Source organism: Mesoplodon bidens (assembly GCF_964165515.1).
Source record: "Mesoplodon bidens genome assembly, chromosome: 3".
In the NCBI taxonomy this organism is placed as follows: domain Eukaryota; kingdom Metazoa; phylum Chordata; class Mammalia; order Artiodactyla; family Ziphiidae; genus Mesoplodon; species Mesoplodon bidens.
In genome coordinates, this window is record NC_138178.1 from 29,165,922 (window position 1) to 29,184,213 (window position 18,292).

Below are 18,292 nucleotides of genomic sequence, written 5' to 3' on the forward strand. Positions count from 1 at the left end.
ACTCCTATATATACTAATTTTTTCCTATACATACATACCTAGGATAAAGTTTAATTTATACATTAGGCACAGTAAGACATTAACAATAATAATAAAATATGACAGTTATAACAATATACCATAATAGGAGTTATATGAATGTGGTCTCAAAGTACCTTATTGTGCAAATTTAATGCCTTTTCCATCTTAACTAATCATTTATCAAACACTGTGGCTATAACTTTTGCACTTTGAGGTGCGACAGAAAAACGATAGCACGAATTTCTTTTTCCTTCACAATTTTCAGTGTTTGTACTGTAGATCTTAACATCAGCACACAATTTTTTTCCTTATTAAGTCAGGAATTTTTACCTTTTCACTTAAAGGAAGCACTTTACAGCTTCTCTTTGGCATATCTAAATTGCCAGCATCACTACTCCTGCGCTTTGGGGCAATTATTAAATAAAATAAGCGTCCCTTGAACTCCAGCACTGCCAGACTGTGATAGCTGATCTGATAGCCAGCTGGCTGCTGAGTGACTAATGGGCTGCACAAAGGGTTGAGTCACGTCCTGGGTGGGACAGCGCAAGATTGGGCCGTGCTACTCAGATGGCGCGCAATTGAAAACCTATGGATTGTTTGTTTCTGGGATTTTCCACTTGATATTTTTGGACCATAGTTGACCCTGGGTAACCAAAAGCATGGAAAGCAAACCTCGGATAGAGAGGGACTCCTGTGCGAGGTAATATTCTGAGTGGGGCAAATGAAAGCTAGATCATTAACTTCCAATTTACAGTTTGATGCGTGGGGGTGTGGTTAGGTAGGTTTATTGATAATTGGTGAATAAGTGTACCAAGTGTTTAATAATAATTAACAATACATGTAATCAGCCTTAATCCAGTTGCATGGAGTAGTAGTTTTATCAGTGCCATTGTTACCTGCCTGGAATTACAAGACTGAGAGGGAAACCTTTTATCCTTTTTGACTATTCATGTAATGTTTGGTGTGAATGAAATAACACTTTCAAGTAAGTCATTTTCTGAGACTTTGAGTTTGGGTCTACATTATTTTATTAACTGAGATTTGCTAATAGTTTCTGAAAATAACTGCCAGAAAAATTGCGTAGTATTACAGTTGTAGTGTGAGGGTATTAGAGCTCTAAAGATTCAGAGACTGAAACCCACAGAAGTAAAATTAATTAGGAATACAGCTAGTTGGCTGGTGGCAGAGTGAGGACTATGACTTTGGTCCACTATTAATAGAACTCAGTAGGATACTTTTCAAGTTATACTCTTAACAGTGGAATTTCAAAAGAAAAATTGAAATTGGTGAAAGTGTTAGTTTTATGTATGCTATAGAATTTTAAGTCAGCATTTTATTGTTATGTTTTTAAAGCAGATGTGTAAAGCAGCCATTAAACTGCTTTTTAAAACATTGAATTAATGTTTTTATTCCAGGAAAATTAAGGGTTTTGTTTGTCATTTTAGATAGCGTAACCTATTAGCTTTAATCCATTTAAAATCCTTCCTGTTAGGAAGGCACTAACAGGTCTTCTAGTCTGTATCACATATTCAGACTCGTCTTTGAGAAATAGTCTAAGGAAAATTCATTTAAATTCAGTGGTTTCCTTCCTAAAGCATTTAGACCTTAACATCTGCACCCCGGTGCAGGGCTCTGCCTTCAGGCTTTGGAAGCAGCAGCCCCTGTGTTCACACCCACCACCTTTCTGTGAAGAGGAGGGCAGGCTCCAGAGCTCTGAGCACCTCTCCAGGCCTTTAGTTCGGCCTTGTCTGTTTGGGTTCGCTCCTGCCGTGTGCCCAGTGATTTCAGACCTCCGCAGCCTGCAGCTTTCCTAAACGGAGACCTGAGCGCAGGTGGCAGCAGTTGCCATCCTCCACAGTGTATTGGACTTGTAATTCAGGTGACCCAAAGCCCTTGCTGCTTTTTTCCCCATTTGTTCTTTGGAACATCTGTTTTGCTGTTTAGGAAACTGAAGCCTGGAGACAGGTGCCTTATATCACACAAGAGAGAAGAGCAGAAAATGGGATTTGCCTGACTTCTTGTTTCCAAGTCCACTGCAAATAGTGCCCAATTCTCAGAAAGCATAGGTGTCTTGCGTAAAGGTGTCTTAGGTCCAGTAACCTGATAGATTTGAGAGCTATAAACCACAGCATAGCTAAGCGTCAGAAATGCTGGCTTTAATTAGAAAGTTTTAATGGTTGTTTTATAGTGATGATTGTTGAGGTCAGGGGTAGCCCACAACAGAAGTCTGAGAGAAGGTCATTTACCTTGCTGAGCAGTAATTCAAAATTATTGGAGCTGATTGAGGATCAGAGATCCTCATAGTTGGCTTGAAACTTTTATGGTGATGTTATTCGTTTCATCATCTATTGAACTGTAATCCTAAGTGGGCTAGGACTTGTGATCCAGTTACTTACAAAATGGAGATGGTATTATGTTGGAATATCAAATTGAAAGATTATCCAAAGTAGTACATGCTTTTGAATTATAACTGTGGAACATAAATTCCTTTTTCAAACATGGTATCACTTTTGTAAGGAATGCTTCATGTTAGGGGGTATTTGATGTATTTTAATATTAACTGATTTGCACAGTCATTTTGGAAAAGTGTTCAGTTGTTACACCTAATCTTTGAGGATCGTGATTAGGTTCTGTGCTTGGAGTCAGTGGCTGTTACTTTCTGAGTACAATGTGGTACGGGTGCCCCTGCTGTGCTATTCGGAAGTGGAGCACTCCTCTGGAACCTTCCATAAGCCAAAATGGTATAAAGCAAAGAAGCAGTTACCTTAGGACACATCTTGTTAAGGGAGGCACAGAATAGATGGAGGTAAAGCCCAGATGCTGGGTGCTGAGATGCTGAGCGTGGCAGGGGAAGGAGCTTGGCGGGGGCTGCTCTCACTGCTCCAGTGAGCGCTGCCTCTGTAACTGCTGCAAAATGAACACAGAAAGCTGCCGAGCCGCCATTTTTGATTTTCGCAAAAGCAAAAGTTCTCAGGTCTCTTGGTTAGCAAAAACGGGTACTAACATAGGCCTTTCGTACAAGCAAACTTTGGCAAAGTGGGAGATCTCTGTGTTTCATAGCTCCCTGGGACCAGTGCCTGGTTGTTCGCTGGCACTTGTTTGAGCACATGCTCTGTGCTGGCAGGCCCTAAAAATGCTCACCACCTGCTGGGTGGGGGTCCCTGCTCTTATTGTCCTCGTCCCACGCCCAGCCTGATGTCATAGGTGGACTTGGGGTGAGGAGGGAATCCTTGAACTCCTGGGTTTGTGTTTAACATTTCTAGCGTATGTCCATTTTTCCAGTGAAAGGAGTCATAACTTTCAGCATATTTTCAGAAGGATCTTTGACCTCTACTTTCTTTTTTTTTTTTTTAATTTATTTATTTTTGGCTGTGTTGGGTCTTCATTGCTGTGTGCAGGCTTTCTCTAGTTGCAGCGAGCGGGGGCTACTCTTCTTGGAGATGCACAGACTTCTCATTGAGGTGGCTTCTCTTGTTGCGGAGCTCAGGCTCTAGGCACACGGGCTTCAGTAGTTGTGGCGTGTGGGCTCAGTAGTTGTGGCTCACAGGCTGTAGAGCGCAGGCTTAGTAGTTGTGGCGCATGGGCTTAGTTGTTCCGCGGCATGTGGGATCTTCCTGGACCAGTGATCGAACCTGTGTCCCCTGCATTGACAGGCGGATTCTTAACTACTGCGCCACCAGGGAAGTCCTGACCTCTACTTTCAATACAGATAATAGGTTTTGTGTGTTTGCCGCTTAGGAATTTCTTCTGCGAGTTGTCATTTTGATAATTAAATGTAATTTTTTATGTCAACATCACTTTGTATTTAACTCTTTTGTATGTTCAGATCCCAGGTGCACACTTACGTATGTACACACATGTACACACATATACAAAACCTAGAGAGTATCTAAAATAAAATGAAAGTGAACTCAAAGTAATTTTACCGTGACCTAAGAATGTTGTCTTTTCCCACATTAACACGTCATTTGGAATATTCAGCAACAGAAGCTTTCACTTGGAGTCATCTCATTTTCTGAGCTTTATATTTTAAATGCTAGGAATTTTCTCCCACATGTTTAGTGCATGAAAGATGAAATGATTAAACACATTTCCTGAGATTATGCTCTGTTGGGTACTGTATCAGGATACAGTGATCAAGAAAGTAGATACTTTCCCGCCCTCCCAGTACTGGAGAGATGGCTGCCTCGCTGCGTGTAAAGGGTTTGCAACTCAGGCTTTGTGGAGAGCATGGGGAGTGACATTTCCAGCTGGGCTGGCTGGTTGGTGTCCCAGTGTTCTGAGTGCCTGCGTGGTGGATGTACGCTGAGGGTGCGATGCAGGTCTCCTGTTTCAGGAGTGTCATTCTGCAGAAGGATTGGTGGGACGGGGGAGACCTAGGAGGTTGGGGTAGTCATTCTGTGCAAAGATTATGGTTATTGGAACAGTTTAGTGACAGTAGAGATGAGGAGGTATAAGCTTATGTGAGAGAAGGGGTTAGAAATTTATTTGCAGGTTTCTGGTTAGAGCAGCTGGGTAGATGATGTACTGTCTTTCCTTGAGATTGAGGGATTGTCAGTTTCTGTTTATTTGTTTTATATGAGAATGGATTTTTTTAAACGGTTGATTTTGAGGAATCCGTAGGTCAAAAAATGTTCGCCAGATATTTGCTTAGATGCACTGAAATTTAACACATGGTGTTAACTGAAATCAGTAAAAGCTGAGAGCAGAAGGCCCAGTGAGGTAGAAGCTCCAGGTGACGATCTCCTGGTGAAACCAGCTACATGTGGGCAGCAAAGTGCTGGGGCTGGTGGGCTGCTCTTTGTTTTCTCTCTGTTCCTCTTCCTACCAGTTGAGTTGTTTGCTTACACAAGCCAGTTCAGTTTGTCCCCGAGTTTGTTCAGGGCAGTTGTACTCATTAGTACATGAGTTAACTAATATAAACTGATAAAAATAGTATAAAACAGTTATCATAGGAAAACTAATTTGAAAACTTTGGAATGTCTCAATAAAAACATCACCAAAACTGCTACTAAATTAGGTAGATGGATATGACAACTATAAAAAATTGGGGAATAATTATTCTAGAAGCATTGCACCATCCAGATTATTTTTTAAGTATCTAAGTTGTACTTTAAGGAAACAAGTGAATGTCTTAGGTGATTCATTAGGATGTGGTTTAGGTGAGAAAGAAATAAAAGAATGTCCAATAGACTAACTCAGTCTAAGAAAAAGGCCCAAGTGATGAGTATATACAAGTTCAGGTGGCTCAGGATTCATGTATCAGGTTTCAGAATCGCCTCCCTTACTATACAGTTACTTCCTGTCACATAGGATGAGAGAGCATCCAGGGAGGGTCAGAGAGGAGGAGGAGAAAAGCAGGCATATGAGGAAGAGAGCGCTTGCAGAGGCCGCCTTCTGGTCCATCTAGCGTCAGGCAGGCGAGTGGTCGTCTTGGAAGGAACAGTGTCCTTGGAGAGGCTGCATCTGGTCCAGGACCCCCACCCCCACCCCCCGCCCAGTCACTGGGTTTTGTCCTGCTTCTCTTGTCTCCACTCTCCCTCCCTTGCGCTCTGTCTTTGGAGACAGCACGGGCTGGGCATGTTTAGACAGGGCAGGAGGAAGAGGTTGAAGATATAGGAAAAGAGGAGGGAATGGGATCCAGACCACAGATAAATGACCAGCGCTCTTACAATTAACAGGTAGTTTTTTCTCTAAACCTTCTCTGATATAGAAACTGCAGAGAAAAATTCATTTTCATGAAGTTTTTTTAAGTTGTCTTAGGTGCAGGTTATATGTATTTGGGTTCCTTGCCTTGACTTTCGAGGTCTAGTTTTCAAAAGCTATATAAGATTATAGTTGTTATGGAATATTTCCCTTTCACCAAAGTGCTAAGAAATATAGGTCTATTAGGAATACTAAATTCAGGAAAGGAAAGATGCACATTAACGTAGATCTTGAAATAAGTCATATTTTATCACTACTTATAAAGCTGTTAAGTGGCTTTTAATTTTTAAGGAAGATGATTTGCATGTCAGGTAACAAGATTTTAGGGAAGACCCATAGGGCTGTAGATGGGGCTTGAGCAAGATAGGTTGCCCTATTTATTACGGCCATCTGTTGCATCAAATGCAGCTATTTACCGCTTTGGAGCTCTGCAGACCCTGTGGGAATTTCATTGTCCTTCATTTGGAGAAACATTACATATTCAAGATGTTCTTGCTTCGTTTTGGTTTATTGCTTAGTTGATTAATGTAGATCAGAAGTACCTTTTCCCCATAGCAAAGCTTTTCTTTTAATTTAACATACTTGAAAACTACATGTTGGTAGTACTTTAAGAAATTGGTCTGTTACAGGATGAAGAAGTGAAAATATTCTGTCAGTATCAGGTGTACAGTTTTTTTAAATTACTGAATTTGTATATGGTTCCAGAACTTGAACAATCGTGCCACCTCTAGTTCTGGTTTTGTGGTGCCCTCCTAGGAGTAATAAGCATGTCCCAGTTTTAGCAGCACAGGGTTAAGGCAGCTCCAAGATGTTTCCAGCTCTGACGTTCTGGCATTCTTTAAAATGTTGAGTTCTAAGTTTGCTCAGCACCCCCCACCCGTCTTCCTCTTCAGGTTAAAGAGTATTATGCTCTTTCAACTGAAAAACTGTAGTTATGTGATTATAAATTGGAAAGCACAATAGAACGTGATAGGCAGTCCTTGAAAAAATGCAAGATTCATTAAAAGGGTGAGGTGAATAGAGACTTTTTCCCGTAAAAAGAGTTGAAGAAATGTACTGTCTAGAGTTTATTTTCGAAGAGGGCTTCTGGGTCTCTTGAAAGACACTTTTGTGGTATTGGTTCTGACTTTTGGTACAGGTGTATACTAATGGTATATTTGGCTATCAGCATTTTTTGTTTTCAGATGTAAATGAGAGAAAGTGATTTTTGTGGAGAGTTTCAATAATCTCAGTAATCACATGTTCCAAATGAAAGTAACAAAGCTGTATAGTTCAGAAAAAAAAAAAAAAACCTACATATGCTCAGTCCCCTAAGGTAAAAATAAATTATGAAAGATACTGAATGAAGCAGTTCTGCTCTTTGTCCAAAGGGTGATATTATGCATGAAAGGTCAGCGGTGATTGTTTTTTCCTGCTCTGTACTGTAGACACGTTCAGCTTTCCATCAGCAAGGTTAGTGTGTATCTGAGAACAGAGACATGTGAATAAGAGACGCAGGCGCTCACGCTGGAAGGGCCTTTGCAGCAGGTGAGCAGACTGATGTGAGAAGGACTTGGGGGTGGAAGTGAGGGGGCCTGAGTGAGGCAGGAGAGGTATAGAGGGGCTCTCAGCCCGGCAGACTGCTGGCCAGACCCTGCGCATCTGGCACGTGGGGGGGCCCTCAGTTTCAACCTGGGAAGTAGTTCTTACTGAAAAAATGTTGATAAACAGATGAATGGAGGTCAGAATACATTCTAAACAGGCTGGACTCAGGACCGTTAGCTTTTGAACTATGAAATTGAGTATCTTTGTTAAAATAAGAGTATTTCTTGGCATATGTACTTCTTCCACATTAGGCTGAGTGGTGTGGACGTGCTGCCTTGTGTCCTGTGCAGGCTGCCAGTTTGGCCCTGGCACTTCCTGGTCGTGTCCAGAAAGATGTGTCAATTAGCAAAGCTTGCATTGGTGAAAAAGTATGTGGCTGTTTCAGGAGATGCTCTTCTATTGGAAAAGGAGCAACTCATGTTAAGAGCAAGAAGTTATACTTTGAGGGCAGAAAGGCTATATCTCTAAGGATGTGATTCTCTGCTTCACGTTTGCACTCACATTTACCAAAATTTTACAAAACAGCCATTACGACCACGTGCAAAGTAAGAGAAGGATTTTTAAATCTTCTTCATATTGCTTTACTTGTTTCAAATAATAGTTTATTTAGGATTCCTTATAACCTAGTAAAATAATCTCAAATATTTGTCTTCTCCAGGGCAAGATAATATGTCATAAACCAATTATAAGTCTTAAAGCTGCAAGGGACCTTTTTCATTTTTTTGTGTGGAATTATCTAGTAAAGATCTAAATTGAAAGCAATTAGTAGAAAAAAATTTTAATGTAATTTTTATGGTATATGTCTCATGTAGATACTTTCCCATTCCTATTTGGCTAAGAAATAAGTTTTTGCATGTTGTGTTTGATTTTATGCCCTCCCTAGGAGCAGAACCAGATCAAACTATGAAAAAGAGTTACCTTTTCCTCCTACTGTCTTTTTCAATAGAAGCACAGGTATGCATGTATAAAAGGAAATTAAAAAAATTAATATCAGTTTATTGGCAGCATCTGCTTAGGAATACATATTTCCATACTGGGTGCCATTTTGAAAGCGTAATTAAACAACTACTCCACTGAGATTGGATTGCTCTCTTTTCGTTCATCGTCACTGTAGGAAGACTCAGTGGAAAGAAGGGACTGTCATAGAGATATTGAGTCTTAAAAAACAAAAGAGCTAGAGTAACAGCTTTCCTGGAGACAGCCGTCTATTGCTCTGTAAATGTTCCCACTCTTCAGGCCTACAGATTCAGTTGAGGAAATAATCTGTGTAAGGTGCTGTGGAAGGTGCATAAGCTGATCTGCCCCATACGAATTATTCTGCTGTGAGACAGGAATATGCATTTTAGATACTGTAGGGTGATGCAGACACCTGTGAGGTAAACAGTACAGCCCAGCCGGCAGTAGGAGACAAGTATGTGATAACTGTCATTCCCATTGTGGTGTTTGATTTTCTTACACCTCTTTATCTAGAGTTGGGCATATTGAGTTCATAAAATATTTAAAGTTACAATCCTTAACACACATCCTTACAGTCCCCAAATGCTAGGATTGTGCTTTGATGATTTGATTTAGCTTCTTTGACCATTTTTGTCTTTTTCTAATGAGCATATTTAGTTTCAGATGTCTGGGAGGTAAACTGTCTTTCTAAAAAGTATGGTTAGACATTGAAAGTAACATTTTAACTTTTCTAATTGATTCTCAAAGGGGTCACACACTACTTAATTAAGACAACCTCTGAAGTTATTAATAATCCATTTTTCATATATAGGTAAAACTGTGTTTACTTATCTAGTTGAATATTTATTTACTGTTTTTTTGTAAAATGATTCCAGTTAGGCTGGAGTTCTTAGAATATATGTCTGTGTGATAGCATGGTGTATCGTCCATCTCCTCTGCTTGTGCTGTGTTCCTTAACTCATTGCTCTTGATCACACACGGTTATTAGGCGTTAGAAGAGACCTTAGCATATGTGGCTGCAAATGCAGAAGGAGTATTTAGACAACGGGATAGTAAAACCATATGTATTTGAGTGTTACTGACAAAATGAAGCTCTTTGGGGGTAAATTGTAACATATCACTGGTGGGATATATTTTCCTGTTGTGTCCTATATACTAAGAAGAAGCACATGGATACCTTTGAGAAACTAAGGATGATAAGGGAGAGGCACGCGTATGGTCACTGCTGTAAAGAGCAGAGAGGCTGTGGTGCGTGAGGAAGGGAATGAGAAGGGGAATCTAAAATTGCCTTCAGGAAGGAGGGAGGAGCGTTCCAGGCCAGGAGAACAGAATGCAAAGAAAGGTCTGGAAGTGTTCAAGGGTTCAGTGAATACAGAGCGTGGGGGGAAGTCTGTCCAGACTTCTGGACTTCAGAATGTTTTTAGATTCAGAAAAGAGGCTTTGTATTTGGCACCCATATAGTGGAGAGTTGTCTTAGGTGAAATGTGTACCTTTTAAGGTCAACTCATAAAGCAAAAATTGTCTATACCCTTGAAAACTCCCCAGGAAGATGCAGTGTATCATCTCTCCACACTCTACTTTTTATTCTGACATTGAATCACATCACTTTTTGTTGTAAAGAAAGATGAAGTATTTGGCTTATATTTAGGCACCATGTTTTTTTCTTTTTTTTTTAAACCGCTTATTTTAAGTGCCAAAATCATAATCTGCACATTGTTAGAAAATGAATATTACCATAAAGGGGAAGAAGGAACGAAGAGCAGCTAAGGAAACTATAGGTACGTCTGAGGCCCCGTCACAGTGGGGCGTGTGCCCGTTAGCGTGGACTGACAGGGTGAGCTGCCTGCACAGGTGCCTGTGACCCAGCTCACTGGACCTACTAGCCTTGTGGCCTTGACTGCGTGTCCTCTGAACTCAGTTTCCCAGTCTGCTAGGTGGGAGTGAGACCTAACAGAATTAAGGTTAATTTAGTACCATGTAAAGTACTTAGAATAATCGTTGCACAACAGAGATCCAGATGCTGATTCTGATCTAGAGACAAATCATCCATGTTTCCACGTTACCTTTTTGTACTAAGAAAAAGAATTTCATGCTGTTTTAGGAGAATGATATCTTTTTTTTTTTTTTTTTGGCTGCATTGGGTCTTTGTTGCTCTACACGGGCTTTCTTTAGTTGAGGCAAGCCGGGGCTACTCTTCGTTGTGACGCTCGGGCTTCTGATTACAGTGGCTTCTCTTGTTGCTGAGCACAGGCTCTAGGCGCACAGGCTTCAGCAGTTACAGCACGCAGGCTCAGTAGTTGTGGCTCGTGGGCTCTAGAGCGCAGGGTCAGTAGTTGTGGTGCACGGGCTTAGTTGCTCTGGGACATGTGGAATCTTCCCAGACAAGGGATCGAACCCATGTCCCCTGCATTGGCAGGCGGATTCTTAGCCACTGCGCCACCAGGGAAGTCCCAAGAATGATGTCTTTATTTTGACTGTCTTAGAAATTATCAAATTCTCTGTCCTTATCATTTGAAAACCCATTGAAGTGCGCCAGGCATGTGTTTGAAAATATAATAAGGCTCTTAACCTCTAATTGTTTATTATTTGGGTTGTTTCCCCTTTTTGGCTATTATAAATAATGTTGCTATGAATATTTATGTACAGGTTGTGGTGGGGAAATACGTTTTCAATTCTCTTGGGTGTATACCTAGGGATGCAATTGCTGAGTCATAATGGTAACTCTTTGTTTAACATTTTGAAGCTGCTTACCAAAGTGGCTGTGCCCTTTTAAATTCCCACCAGCAATGTATGAAGATTCTCATTTCTGCACATCCTTGTTAGTGCTTATTATTATTTGTCATTTTGATTATAGCCATCCCAGTGGGTGTAGAGTGGTATCTCATGTTTCAATTTGCATTTCCCTAATGATTAATGATGTTAAGCATCTTTCCACCTGCTTATTGGCCATTTGTATATCTTCTCTGGGGAAATGTCAGTTCAGACTCTTTGCCCATTTTTAACTTATTTGTGTCTTAGTTTTGGGAATTCTTTATTCTAGATATGTGTCCCTTATGAGATATATAATTTGCAAATATTTTCTCCCATTCTCTCTATTACCTTTTCACTTTCTTGATGGTGTGCTTTGAAGCACAGAAGTTTTAAATTTTGATGAAGACCAGTTTATTTTTTCTTTTGTTGTTTCTGCTTTTGATGTCCCAGCTAAGAAGCCATTGCCTAGTCCATGCTCATGAAGCTTCGCTCTATTTTCTTCTGAGTTTTATAGTTTTAACTCTTATAGGCAGGTGTTTGCTTCATTTTGAGTTAATTTTTATATAGAGAGTAAGTTTAGGGGTCCAGCTCCATTCTTTTGCATGTGGACAGTCAGTTGTCCCAGAATCCTTTGTTGAAAGGAGTATTTTTTCCCCATGGAATGGTCATGGCACTCTTTCGAAACTCAGTTGCCTGTAAATATAAGGGTTTATTTCTGGATTCTTAATTATCTTCCATTGATCTGTATGTCTTTCTTTTGGCCAGCACCACACTGTTTTGATTTTTATAGCTTTGTAGTAACTTTTGAAATCAGGACGTATCAGTCTTCCAACTTTGTTCTTTTTTTTTTTTTTTTTTTTTAATTTATGTGGTTGCACCGGGTCTTATTTGCAGCAGGTCAGGCTCCTCAGTTGCAGCTTGTGGGCTTCTTAGCTGCAGCTCGCTGGCTCCTTAGTTGCAGCATGCAAACTCTCAGTTTTGGTATGCATGTGGGATCTAGTTCCCTGACCAGGGATCGAACCCAGGCCCCTACATCGGGAGCACGGAGTCTCAACCACTGTGCCACTAGGGAAGTCCCTCCAACTTTGTTCTTTCCGAGATTGTTTTGGCTATTGTGCATCCCTTGCATTTCCACAGGAATTTTAGGATCAGTTCATCAGTTTCTGCAAAAAAGGCAGGTGGGATTTTGATAGGGATTGCATTGATTCTGTGGATTGATTTGGGGAGTATTGGCCATAAGAGTAGCATGTCATCCCATCTGTGAACACCAGGCACTTGTCCATGAGAACTAGTTATGTCTTTTATCAGTGGTTCTCAAACCTTGTGGGCTCAGGACCTCATTACACTTTTAAACATTGAAGGTCTCTAAGAGCTTTTGTTTACATGACTTATTTCTATCTATATTTATATTAAAAATTAAGACTTTGAAATTTTAAAAATGTATTTTTCTTTAAAAATAGCAGCCCCCTTGCATGTAATATAAATAACATTGCCTGTGAAAAAACAGCAGTCTTTTCCAAAAACAAAAAGTAATTTAATGAGGAAAGTGGCATCATTTTATATTTTTGTGAATCTCTTTAATGTCTGATTTAATAGAATCTTGGCTGTAATCTCATCTGCTTCTGCATTTGCTCTGTTAGTGATGTGTTATTTTGGTTGAAGTGTAAGAGGGAAAACCTGGCCTTACACAAATATGTGGTTGGGAAGGTGAGTTTTTAATAGTCTTTTCATGTAACCTTGAACTTTGATCTTACACCAGAACTCCACTGAGCTTCTGTGAGGAGAGAATGAGGGTGAAAAAGACATAATATGTCAGCATTCATTCCAACCTCGTGGCCCCAGAAAGGGCCTTTGGGACCCCTGATGGAGCCCAGACCACACTTTAAGACCCCCTGTCTCAGAAGACAAGACTGATAGTATAACTTGATGAGAAAATGTGATAACTGAATGACAGTTTTATTACCCATATTGACAGACAGCTGGGTCAGTACCTGCTCTTTCTGCAGGAGAGACTTTTCTCAACCCTAAAGGATTAGGTGGGTGGTTTGTAAACGTGGAATCAGCCAGCCGGTGAGTTTTATTAAGTATGTGTGATATATAAATAATAAGTTATTCCAAAGAATTGAGCCTACAGGAATGAAACAAAGTGGAACATGATCCTTGAGTTTTAATCTTAATTACACATTGTTACTCATCTGGTGTCCTTCCTTCTAGTTTCGTTTCATTTTTAAATACTCAAAAAGCTCTGTGAATTTTAAAAACATAGTTGTAATTATACTGTCCACAGTTTTATATCCTGCTTTTTTTACTTTATGTAATCTTTGTGAATATTTTTTAATACTTGTAATATATTGCTTTATTTTTTGCTTTTCTGTAGATAGTTTTTATTTCCCCTTTTTTGACTAAAGCTTCCATGAACATTGTTTATAAAATGGTTTACATATTTTTGAATTGTTTCATTAGTACTGATTTTAAATAGAAGTAAGTATGGGAAGTTTTGGATTTATATTTATACTATATCCTAGTTAGAGTTTTCTTTTTGGTTTTTATTATGGAAATTTTAACTACACAAGTAGGGAGGACATTATAGCAATCCTCCACTTACTGTACCCATCATCTAGTTTCAGCTACCATTAACTTGCTGCATTCTTGTATTTGTTTCTTCTCTTTCCTTAAACTTACAGAAGAGTTATTAGCATATTTCAAAGCAAATTCCAGATGTGTAATTTCATCTGTAGTCTTTTAGTTTATGTCTTTTAAAAATAAGACATTTAAGAGTAAACAGCCACAGCACCTTCATTGCACTCAACAAAATTAATAATCACCTTTTGTCATCTAGGCAACGTTCAAATATTCCTGTGAAAAATGTCATTTTAACTTAATTTATTCAAATCTGGATCCAGATACAGTTCTCACATTACATAAGGTTATTTTGGTTAAAGCTTTTGTATTTTGTAGCAATAAAAGTCTTCCTTTTTTTTTAATGTTGTAGATTTGCTGTAGAAATGAGGGCATCTGTCTGTAGTATGCCCCACATTTTGGGGTTAGCTAGTGGCTTTGTGTTGGTGTTATTTAACACATAGTGTTCCCAGAATTTCCTTGAAATCGGGAGTTGGATGTAGAGGTTTGATTGAATACAGGTTCTTTTTTTTTTGGCAAGAATACTTCATAGATTTGATACTCTTCGTCCCATTAAGAGTGTGATACCTAGTTGTTGCACGTTAGTGATAAGATTGAAAATAGCTTCAGTCCCTCTGAGCCAATCATTATAAGTTCCCCGTCAGCTCTTCCCCTAGTTTCAGCATACATCAACCATCATTTCATTAGATGTTGCAACATTTTGATTTTCTAATTCTGTTACTCACTATCAGTTTTTAGTTGTGTTTCCTGTATAGTGAACTGTGTGCCCTGATCTTTGGTTTTGCTGAAATAGTCATCCAGGAAAGGCAGGCTGATGCTTGTTTCCTAGAGTAATCTTCAGAAAAAGAAGTTGGTATCATAACAGCCTCCAGAAGTGACGAGTATAGTGGTGGCGTTTGAACTGTTGTGGATTTTTGTAAGTTTGTTTCCATTCTTTCTTTGTGCCCCTCACAGTCTGTGTCTTTGGCCATCTGGAGCCCCTCCCTTCCTTTCCTGTTGCTCCTGTGATGTGACCACAGGAGTCTTGGAGCACTTCCTTGCTGTCATGATAAGGTGTCCCAGGTTCATCTCAAATTGAGCAACGTTCTGCAAAAGTGTGGCTGAATGAGGAGGCTAGACTGAGGGGCTGTCACAGGTTGGAGAAGACTAGAGAGCAGTGACAGCTCAGTGCCATGTGGGATCCTAGAGTGGGTTCTGGTGTAGAAGGAGGATACTAGTAGAAAAACTAGTGAAAGCCAAAGAAAATCTATACAGTTGACCCTTGAACAACACAGGAGTTAGGGGCGCTGACTCCCATGCAGTCGAAAACCAGCATGTAACTTGGCATGCAGCCCTCCATATCCACAGTTTTGTACCCTGGTATCCTTGGTTCTGCATTTTGGATTCAACCAACCACAGATCCAGATTGTGTAGTCCTCTGGTATGTTTTATTGAAAAAAAGTCTGCATATAAATGGACCCACACACCTCAACCCCCGTGGTTCGAGGGCCAACTGTAGTTTAAAAAGTTACATTTACAATAAATAAAAAAAGATTATGTAGATCTTACCTAGCTTATTTGATTTTATGTTTGTATTTCCTTTTATGCTAAAAATGAATATTTAATATTAATGTAATTCTTATTTACCTTATCTAAATATTACAGTGTGTATATGTGTGTATATAATATGTAAAATAGTTTCAAAATAATACCAACATTTACCCCAAAGAACAAGCCTACTGAGTGCATTTTAAGATTTCTTTGTGAATTTTTAGGATTTTGTGTGCAAATACTGTCTTTTAATACCACTTAGAATAATTCTTCTCTGGATATTTATGCCACCAACTTGATATACAGTTATGTTTATTTGAAATTGATTTATATTTTTTAAAGGATTTCTTTGTCCCAAAAGACCTAAATAAATATTTAATTATGAAACAAACATTTTGGGTATATGTGAAAAGAATTGTTTAGAAACAGAACTAAGAGAACTATACTCTCCCAAGTAGTTAATAAGGTTAATAAAACTTTTTGAGGTGGAGCTTTGACAGATGGAATTAACCAGGTCTGCTAGCAGAGAGACCACTAAGTAGGCAGGTGGGCCCTCTGATTTCATCTCTCTGAGAGAAAATGAAATCAAATCAGGAAAATGACTCCTTTTGTTCAGCTTGTTAAAGCTTTGTGAAAGCTGCCTCTGACCACTATCGGGTTGTCACATTACTAGGTCTTATGCCAGGAAATATTTTGCTTTGACAGTAGATCTATTCCCCCCTTGCCTATTTGTCTTCACAACCTAGAGACCTACCTTTATGCCAAGAAACAATAGTTTGTATAGTTGTAAGTCTTAAAATAGTTTTGGTTTCTTGAACAAGTAACGAAAAAGTTATTTTGTTATTTATTGGAACTGTTGTCAGTCATATTCGTACTCATCATCATACTCATCATACTCTAAGTCTTATTTCAGATTCAGATATTTGATAATAAAGTTAATTTTAATGCAAATTTTAATGCTTTGTATCTCTGTACAGCTTGCTTAATGAGGTGCATATCAGTAACCCCTCTGTTGGCAACTTTTCCAGTTGTTGGACTTTTTTTTTTCTTATTAGTTATCTGTTTTATACATATTAGTGTATATATGTCAATCCTAATCTCCCAATTCATCCCACCTCCACCCCACCACCACTCCCCACTTTCCCCCCTTGGTGCCCATACATTTGTTCTCTACATCTCTGTCTCTACTTCTGCCTTGCACACCGGTTCATCTGTACCATTTTTCTAGATTCCACATATATATGTTAATATACGATATTTGTTTTTCTCTTTCTGACTTAGTTCACTCTGTATGACCGTCTCTAGGTCCATCCACATCTCTACAAATGACCCAGTTTCGTTCCTTTTTATGGCTGAGTAATATTCCATTGTATATATATACCACATCTTTATTCATTCATCTGTCGATGGGCATTTAGATTGCTTCCATGACCTGGCTATTGTAAATAGTGCTGCAGTTAGCATTAGGGTGCATGTGTCTTTTTGAATTATGGGTTTTTTCTGGCAATTTTCCAGTTGTTGGACTTTTCTTTTAAAAAAAAAGATGTGTGTCAGGTCAGTAATAAAGAGATATAGTAGTGTGATGTAAAGATTACTTGTTTATGGATAGGATGCATGGGTCAGATCAGGACCACTGTTCTGTTGTATAAGCTACTGCCATGGCTGCCTTTTTAACCTTTTATTATACAACATTTCAAACATACAAAAGTAGATGGGGTCGAATCATGAACCCTCATTTTCCTCTTCTGGGAAGAACAGTTGTGAACCCCCATGTCTCTGCCCCACATCATAGTGTTTCCCCTGTATTTCAATTTGCAGCTCTGAAAGGTGGGCTCACCTTTATTATTATTATTAAACATAACCACAATATCATCACATCTAAGGAAATACAGGAATTCTTTAATACTGTCAAATATCCCATCACTATTGCTTCCCTGATTGTCTTTGGTTTCAGTTTATTTGAATCAGATAAAGCCATATAAACAAAATAAAGCCATAGTTTGGCCAGTATGTGTATCTTGTCTCCTTTTGTGTTGAAGAAGCCAAGGCTACTCATCCAGGAATTGCGAGCTTCACTGAACCCCTTGGCATTCCTCTGTGCTTGTGTTTGCTGCAAGTTTGTAATAAGATCACGTCCTGGGTTTGTTGTTTGTTTTGCAAGACTACTTCCTATCTGGTAGTGATGCTGTTTCTATTATAAGGTACATAATTTCTGACTGTCTGAAAAAATATAGGTAGTATATATAATAAAGGACTCTTGTAGTTGATTTTTTTTCTCTTTTGGGTATCATATCTTGTTTTCAACCAAACTTTTTTTCCTTTGGTAATCTTAAAAATCAAGTTAATAGTGGTAGAATGCATCTACACCCCATTCTGTGACTGTCAGTCTGGGTACCAATCTATATTTTCTGGATTTTACAATTTAACACATTGCAAATTATTACAGTTTAACATATTTGTCATTCATCCTACATTGTGGAAAACATTGATCTCTGTGAAACTGATTTAATTTGTTTCAAGCATTTCTCCTCTGTTAGTAGTTTACATTTCCAAACGTGTCTTATAGCATTTCAGTGATTTTGTGCTTTTGTGGTTGATGATATTATACATTTGACAAAGGACGAGATCACCTTTGATCATCAGACTATTTCATTATCAAGGGTTTTGAGAATTTATCATAAGCAGGTTATTGAGAATAAGGAGTGCCATAATAGAAACTAAAAACCTACATGGTTACCTGGTGAGACAAGAACAGTTAGCTTTTAAATTTCTTTATCTGGCACTTGGATACTATGTGTTTTCAGAAGCAGCCTGAAAAATCTGGGTTAAATCAACTTCTTTATCTTGTGAAGCAGTGTAGTTTACAGTGAAAAGAGGGAACGCCTGAAGCCACACCTGGATGTCTGAGAATCCTGGTTCTGATACTCATAATAGGAAATCATGAAAACTATTATCCCTTCTGAGCCAGAGTTACTTAATAAGCCATTTGGGAAAATCAAATGAGATACTGTATGTGAAGTTCAGTGTCCAGCTTCTGAGCTGAGTGAATGCTTTGCAGAGGCTGCTTTGCATACTTGTGCCCTGTTTAGACTGTTTTTGGTTT

At 39.0% G+C, this 18,292-nt stretch overlaps 1 protein-coding gene across 2 annotated transcripts in view; it reads left to right on the forward strand.

Moving 5' to 3' along the window:
* The window catches only part of LARP4B (La ribonucleoprotein 4B), an 85,468-nt gene that overhangs the window by 7,779 nt on the left and 59,397 nt on the right, over positions 1-18,292 (forward strand). The gene's annotated exons all lie outside the window — the stretch shown is intronic.